Here is a 9,195-nt window from a genome sequence, read left to right on the forward strand (position 1 = left end):
ACAGAATAGTACATATGTAATAGTTATATGCAACTTATTTTCATCAAATGTACTTTTTAAAAGTACTGTTCTCTTCTAATTTTATTTTTAAAATATACACGTAGAATATTTGACGATAGTATCAAACATAAAACAATTTGCTACATACATATAACAATGAATTTATATGAAAGTCTGTTTTCTATTACTTGCGAAATGTAACGAAATGACATTAGAATAGAATAGTACATATGTAATAGTTATATGCAGCTTATTTTCATCATAAATGTACTTCTTAAAAGTACTGTTCTCTTCTAATTTTATTTTTACAATAAATATTCACATATAGTATTTACATATATATGTATACAGAGTATCTTTGGTATCGAATATAAAATATATGTAGATTAAGTCCTGAACAAAAACTTTCTACAATATAAACAATCACGAAAAAAGTTTTTAGTTATTAATTATTAAAAACCTCCATGAAGTTTCTATAATTAATAATTTAAGAATGGTTATTTGCAAGATAATAGAGAAATTTTTGTTACAGGTAATTAAATCAATATGTATTTTTTATTTGATACGCGTTGTCAAATATTTTTTATATTATATATTTGTATACATATATATGTATATCTCTTAATTTACACAATCAGCTTGTAAAAAAAATTTATTTTTGACATAAAATTAGTACAGAAACTAGAAAACATGTAGCAATGTGATATGTGTTCTTTAAGTAACAATATGATATGTGTTCTATATGTTAATAACTGTTTATTACATTTATAATTATATATTTTATATTTTAGAGAAAAGAATAAAAAATAAATAATTACTCTTCAATACAAATATACATGTTTATGTTATGTAGTTTAGCTGGACCATTTTTTTATTGAAACGTATTTTAGCGGGACCTTCGGCTCTTAGCAGGACGGTCTTAATAATACTTTTCATGTTCCGTAGTGTATCAAGACAGTTGAGAAAAAGCCGATGTGAATGCATTATATTTTATCGGAACCATGTATAATTTCGTGTCCCTTTAATATACGGTCCGTATATTGTAGCAATTTTTTTGTTGCAACGTATTTTATCAAAAACATAGCATAAACATTACATTATGTATAATTTAAAATAAATAGGTTATACGAGCCGAATTCGGATGTTTGTGCGTCAGATAGCGAAAATTAATTTTTCGCTATAACTTCTTAATTGTGCACGAAGCACGAAGATTGCTTGGTCCGTTGCTAAGGCTTTATTTAGGAATAAATCTCAAATCGAGATTTTTATTCCTATATTCCCATTTAACCCCCCTAAAGTATTGTAGCCGAGAAAAATATTGATCCGATGTCGCTGAATCGGGAAACGAACTTGAGTCTTTTGCTTTCCGAGCGACTGCTTTTCCTGATTCGTAAAATTTTAAGCCAAAAAATTACCTATGTGAACTTAGCACCCGACTTTTTCAAAATTAATTTTTTAATACAGAAATCGATAGCATTTGGTTTGTAGTTGTTTGTAGTAACATTAATTTCGTTTGTAGTTAATTTAATTAATAAAAAAAATTTTTTTAAATGACTCGCACCCAACATTAAGATATCGCAAATCCGCTTGCGCAGTTTTCTTCAGAATCGTTTGTAGTTGTTTGTAGTGATTTTCGATTCGTTTGTAGTCGAACGGGTCAATTGTTATAAACACCAACGGTCCCGCTAATAACAAATATATAATGCGCATACATCATATTAAGCATACGTTTATTAAGCATCAAATTAAGACATCGATTTTGTTAAATAATTACATATTAAGATTTGAATAATATGCTAAAAAGTGGAATAGTGTCAATTTTCACGATATAGCGCGAGCAAGCTTATTATGTCTACAAATTTTTGTTATTGACGAGATCGTTGGTTTGATGCGTATTTAATCATATTAACGCCTAATTCTTAGAAAAATGATATTTATAGTTTGTTTCGTTATAAATTTTCAAATTTTCGTGGAAATAAACGATTTTTGAAGTATAAAATTTTTTGATAATACTTCAACCACGTAGCAAATTTCTGTTAAGTTGATGTTGTATCGATAATGTTAGAAAAGAAATAATCCCGATTCGAACTTGGCGCGAAGCGCCTGATCAGAAAGAAAGAGCGCTCGCGGTTTCGAGGACCGATAGCGCAGCGCGCGCGTCTTTCGGTAACGCGGAAGCAGCGACCGTACGTGCGTATCAGACTCGTGGCAACGGTCCTGGCGAACGTTTCGGGTAGAAAAGACAGTCTTGGCAAAGTGTTAGTTGAACCGCAAAGAGAGCGAAAAAAAAAAACGTTGTGTACTGTTGGGTTAATACATATATATATATTTGTTTGTTCACTGAAACAAGTTTCTATTTTTTTTGTGATTCCCCCCACGCAACTTCGCTCGAAGATAAAAATTCTTCAGATAAGTCGATTTTAAATATATATACATTATTTGTAAAGTATTTCAAAATAAATAATCTCATCAATACGTTTACCAACGTTTTGTTATTAATATTTAGTTAATATGCTAAAACATGGAATAGTATTAATTTTCACGAAGTAACGCGAACTTTTATGGCGCCACATTTTTGTTATTGGCGGGACCGTTGATATAATGCACATTTACAACATATTAACGTCTAATTTCAAGAGAAACAATAATACAACTTAAAGTTCGCTTCAATTTTTAATTTATTTTTCTAAATTTTCGTGGAAATAACACAATTGATACCAACAATATAGCGAATTTCTCATAAGTTGATATTGTAAACTCAACGTATTTTTAACTCGTATTTAGTATCAACATAAGAAAATCGATTTGTTTAATAATTATTTCTAATATTCGAATAGTATGCTAAAATGCTGTATTAGTGAGAATTTTTACAAAACAGTGCGAACAAACTTTATGGGACCAAATTTTTGTTATTGGCGGGACCTTTGATATAATGCGTTTATTTACACCATATTAAAAAATATGCGTATATTTAGCACCAACATAAGACATCCATTTTGTTATCTAATTAAATATTAATATTTGAATTTGTTAAAAGATGGAATAGTATTGATCAATTTTGCGAAATTACGTCAGCAAGATTTATGGCGCCAAAATTTTGTTGACAGGACCGTTTCATATAATGCGCATTTACATCATATTAACGCAAATTTTCCAGAAAAATAACATTACTTAAAGTTTGTTATAATATAATTTTTTAAATTACGTAGAAATAATAAGATTCTTGAAATACCCAAGAAGAACAGAAAATTCAAAATGATGTTAGTTTGATGTCATATATTCATTAAAATATTAATGTATTTTTTTTACAATTCGCTTTTAGCCCTCAATTGCCACACTATGATTTCTTCGCACAAAAGACTTATGTTGCAACGAAAAGCTGAGTAGCCAATCAGCTTATACATATGCAAAATGAAAATGTCTTGTGTGGTCCCGTTAATACCAAAAATTAGGCGTCATACAACTTACTCGTATTATTGTATCCATAATTTGATAAATTGTAATTATAAGTAAAATAAAATAAGCTACACGTATCGTGAACATTAATCATTTTACAATGAAATTAATAATAATATAATGTAAATACGTTTTATACTAACAGTTACGCCAATAACAAAAATGTGGCGCCATAAAGCTTGCTCGCGTTATTTCATAAAAATATACTATTCCATGTTTTAATATACTAGACAACACAAGCGCGCGCTTTTCGTTAATTTAAGAATTTCTTAATTTAAGAAAAAATTAAGAAAGAGGGATGCCAAGCGTACTACAAATGATTTTTTTAACATAAAAGTGTTTATAAATCGGGAACGACTTATTTTCAAACCTATGTTTATATAACATTTTTTTCTTTTTTTTTCGTCCTGAATCACCTCCCGAAGTAGAGTAGGCGATTTTTCGGACACTCTGTATATATGAATATAAGGTACCGTTAATATACGATACCAAAAAAAAAACGGTACCAATAAAATACTCTACAGATACAGTATTTAATTTTCGCAATAACTTTATTAATAACATATGTAAACAAATTATTTGCATTATGTATACATCTATGGACCAATGTAAACCTATGTATACAAAGATATTAAAACATTTCATCCGGTCTCGCTAAAATACTCTATGCAAACATATATATATATATATATATATATATATATATTCCAAAAAATATTATTATATTGTTCTGAGAATATATATCTAACGAATAAATTTTACGATAAGATAAAAAATCGAGTTTCCTTCTGTTCTTTGTTAACGGCTTAATTCCGAATAATTATAATATTTGAAATAATTGATTTGAAGTTGCATACACAAATTGTTAATAATTTGCAGGAAAAATGGCAAAGACATGGACTATTGTGATTTTCACCGATGAAGATTCTGTTGAAGTAGTTCCATCAAACTGGATAATAAATGACAAATGTTATTGGCCGTCGACGCTTACATCTGAAAAATTGAAGGCTGCAATAAAACATCACGATGCAATTAATACTTCTTGGCCTTCATATCCTATCTGGCTTATACAAAATGGAACTTTCAGTAAATATATTACTTATTGTGTTTTGATGTATCAATTGACGAAAAATCTATTTATTGCATTGTTGTACTTATTTTGTTTTAGATGATTATTCAACAGCAGAAGAAAAATGTAAAATGGCGGAATATTCGTCCGATGTAAATTCTGACAGATCTAAGCAGAATGACAGATATGACAGAAATAAAAGGAAAATAATTAAAAAAACGTTCGGCTCTTTATTTGATAAGGACAATCTATCATCATCAGACGATAACAGTAATTTGCCGACTTCTCCACGTTTAACAAATGGTTCGTATGGTAGATTATTTATTTGCTATATTATAGAAATTTTGTTAAAATTAGTTATCTTATAAATTAAGAGACATGGTAGTATCTGGCGCTATTTTACTTTTTAAAATCTCTAAAATAAATGTATAAGGTAATTTTTTAGGGATTAAAGAAAACAGTAACGAATAATTCATTTTAAAAAACATTCTATCGTTTTGTTTCTAATTTTTTTTCCAGACACCAGTACTTTTATAAATAAAACAAAGCCGAAAAAAAGGAGTGAAGCTATTAATAACGATAGAATTCGAAATGAGAAGTTTGGAAAAAACTTATTACAATCAATTGGTAAATTCTTTTTTGTAATATATAATTATTAATCATTTTTACAAAATGTGAAAGCTTATAATGTATTTTTTGTAAATTTTGTAGATAATAACAAACCTTTGAATGGCTTCCGGTTCCGGTAAGAGTGTGAGTGACAGGTGTGTGAAAGCGTGGCAGGTATTTTGGGAGGAAAGAGTGAGAAAAGGGGCGAGGAGATTTAGAAGTAGTGGGTGAGAAGGTGTAGAAAAAGGGGAGATCCGATAGAAAGGATAGGAGAAGGAAAAGGATAAAGAATTAAGAAAATAGAAAGTAGGAAAAGGTGAGAGAGGTAGACGGAGAGTGACACGTGGAAGAAAGAAAGTAGGTGTGGGGAGTAAGTGTAGATAGAGTAGAAGGATAGGGAATTCACTAGCGAGTTAGAGCATAGAATAGAAGAAACAAAGTAAGGAAAGTGACAAGATAAAAATGAATAAGGAGGAAAATAATTTTAGTGAAGAGACTATTAGAGATAGGATGATAGAGGAAGGGGGAAAGAAGGGAGAGGAGGAGGAAATAAAAAAAAGGCAGGGAGGCCGAGGAAAGTAGATGAGTTAGCGAAAGAAAGGAGGAGTTGGTAGTAGGGGTTGTATAGATGAGTTTTTGAAAAGGAAAAGGAAGGAAGGAGGAGAGGAGGATAAAGATGAAGAGGAGAGAGGGCTAAGGAAGAGTAAAAAGACAGAAAGGCTGAATAGAGAAGTAGGGGAGATAGAAAAGAAGGAGTTAAGGAGGATGATGGAGGAGATAGGAGAAAAGATAACAGAGAAGGTAGGTGAGGAAATGAGGAAATTAAAGATAGAAATTTGGAAAAAGGAGGGGGAATGGAGAGAAAAAAAGAGAAATGAAAAAAAAAATAGACAGTTTTGAAAAAAGAGTAATAGATTTGGAAGCGAGAATAGAGGAAAGAGAAAGGAAGAAAGAAAGAGAAAGAGAGGGGAGTAAAGGAGGGAGTAAGAGGATAAATGAGAAAAAACAATAATGGGAAAAATGAAAGACATAGAAAAGAAATTAGAATGGAAAGAGAGAGAAGAAAGAAGAAATAACATAATAATAAGAAGAATGGAAGAAGGGAAGAAAGATATAAAGGAAAGACTCAAATTGATGAGTGGGAAAAGCAGGGTATAGTCCGACCTTCTACTTCCGATTTTGCAAGCCCCATTGTTTTAGTAAAAAAGAAAGATGGTTTACATAGGCTTTGTGTAGATTACCGAATGCTCAATACAAAGATAGTCAAAGATCGATACCCACTTCCTCTGATCGAAGATCAGTTGGACGGACTTCAGGACGCGAAGGTTTTTAGTACCCTCGATTTAAAGAACGGTTTTTTTCATGTACGTATGAAACAAGCGAGCATAAAATACACGTCTTTTATTGTTCCGGATGGTCAGTACGAGTTCCTCCGGGTTCTTTTCGGTCTGTGTAATTCCCCATCAGTTTTTCAGAGATTCGTTAACACGATTTTTAGAGATTTAGTTAGACAAAGAATTTTATTGATTTATATGGACGATTTAATTGTACTTTCTAAAGACGAGGATGACGGATTGAAAAATCTTGAAACGGTTTTGAAAACGGCCGGTCAAGCCGGATTAACGATAAGTTGGAGAAAATGTCAGTTTCTGCAACGAAAAGTAGAGTTTCTCGGATACGTGATTGAGCATGGAACAATACGACCATCCGAACGAAAGACCGGCGCAGTAGCGCACTTTCCTGAGCCTCGAAACGCACGACAAATACAGAAATTTTTAGGTCTAAGCGGTTATTTTCGCAAGTTTATTAAGGGATATAGTATAATCGCACGACCGCTATTGAACTTATTGAAGGCTAATGTAAAATTCCAATTTAGCGCAGTTGAAAGAAGCGCATTCGAGCGATTAAAAAGTATATTGTGCGAGCGGCCAGTATTAAGCCTGTATCGAGTGGGTGCAGAAACCGAGTTGCACACGGACGCGTCTATGCACGGATACGGAGCAATTCTTTTACAAAGAAATAGCGAGGACCGTTTGTTACATCCTGTGTATTACGCGAGCGGAAAAACGACGTCAGCCGAAGAAAAATACACAAGCTACGAGCTGGAAATTCTCGCAATAATCAAAGCGCTTAAGAGATTTCGCGTGTATTTATTGGGCATAGAATTTAAAATTGTAACGGACTGTCGAGCGTTTGCGTTGACAATGTCGAAGAGAGATCTTTGCGTACGAGTAGCTAGGTGGGCACTGTTGTTAGAAGAATTCCGGTACATCATTGAGCATAGACCGGGCAAAAGCATGACTCATGTCGATGCTTTAAGTAGAAGCCCATTGCCGAACTGTCTGGTGGTGAGCGAATGCGACAAGGGATTATTAGCACGACTAAGGAAGGCACAAGGAGAAGACAACAATCTGAAAAAAATTTTCGATACGATTGAGCGGGGAGAGTCGAGCAGCTACGTAATCTGAGGTGGAATCCTATACCGGGACACTGATGGCGATGTTCGCGTGGTGGTTCCAAAGGTCATGCGGCAGCAAATAGTTAGACGGGCTCATGAACAAGGCCATTTCGGGGTGATCAAGACAGAAGCTCTGCTAAAAAGAGATTACTGGATTCCAAGCCTACGCACTGAGGTCGAGAGAATTGTGCGGAACTGCGTTGCCTGCATCCTGGCGGAGCGGAAGCATGGAAAATCTGAGGGCTTCCTGAACCCAATTGAGTGTGCCGCTGGACACATTCCACGTCGATTATCTAGGCCCACTACCGTCAACCAAGAAAAGTTACGTACATATCTTCGTTGTGGTGGATGGATTCTCGAAATTCGTTTGGCTGTATGCGACTAGGTCAACGGGCGCGACGGATGCGATTGAACGTCTGAGAAGGCAGTCGTTTATATTTGGCAATCTGAGAAGAATCGTGTCGGACAGAGGCTCTGCATTCACGTCGGGAGAATTCGAGAAATATTGCCGGTTGGAGAGCATCGAGCATCGGCTGATCACCACGGGAGTACCGAGGGTCAACGGCCAGATCGAGCGAGTGAATCGCACTCTCATACCGTTGCTGACAAAATTATCGGCTCCTAAACCACACGAATGGTATAAATATTTGGATGCCGCACAGCTGTGCTTAAATGCGACATTACACAGGAGCGTTGGAATGGAGCCTTTCCGCGTGTTGCTAGGCGTACATCCACGCATTCGTGACAATCCCGATGTTAAGCAGCTCCTTGAGAACGAATTTATCGATTCATTTAATGATGACCGAGAAGAGCTACGAGAGCTGGCCAAAAGAAATATTGAGAAAGTACAGAGAGAAAATAAATCGAGCTATGACAAAAAGAGAAAGGAGGCATCTCTCTATTGCGAGGGGGATCTTGTGGCAATCAGACGCACGCAGCAAGGCCCTGGATTGAAATTTGCGCACAAATATCTGGGACCATACGAGGTCATTAAGGCTCTGCGCAACCATCGCTACGTCGTGCGCAAAATTGGGGAGCACGAGGGACCCCTCCAAACGTCATCAGCCGCAGATTATATGAAACCATGGATTGACAACGACGATCTTTCTAATACGTCAGAGAGTGAAGACGAGGAGGAAGAGAGTGAGCGGTCGGGACGACCACTCAGTCAGGAATGGCCGAGTGTGGAATAAATAACGTTGAATATAACGATACGCGAATATAAGACACAGCTCGACAGTTCCGAATGCTTAGAGGTAGCGTTACAGCGATAATATTTATATTTATGTATTTTACGCGTAGTCATGTTTGCTTTGTGTGATTCGGCTCCGAATTCCAACGATTTTGTCAGGACAAGTCAGTCGTCCTCGAGCGATGAAGCGATACATTTCGACGCGTGCTTTTGCAAAGGAACGAGCGAGAACTTCGTAATTCCGATCCTGTATTCTTTATCATTTAAATAAATTATATTACACTACATCATTATTAGGTTTATGTATTTCATCATTTATAACAAAGTTATCATTATTATTATTATTATTATCATTATTAACATCTGAAGATGTAATTTTGACATGCACATTATTAATCATATCATTAACAC

The sequence above is a fragment of the Nylanderia fulva genome, unplaced genomic scaffold (assembly GCF_048542155.1).
Source record: "Nylanderia fulva isolate GAGA-0341 unplaced genomic scaffold, ASM4854215v1 Scaffold403, whole genome shotgun sequence".
Lineage (NCBI taxonomy): Eukaryota > Metazoa > Arthropoda > Insecta > Hymenoptera > Formicidae > Nylanderia > Nylanderia fulva.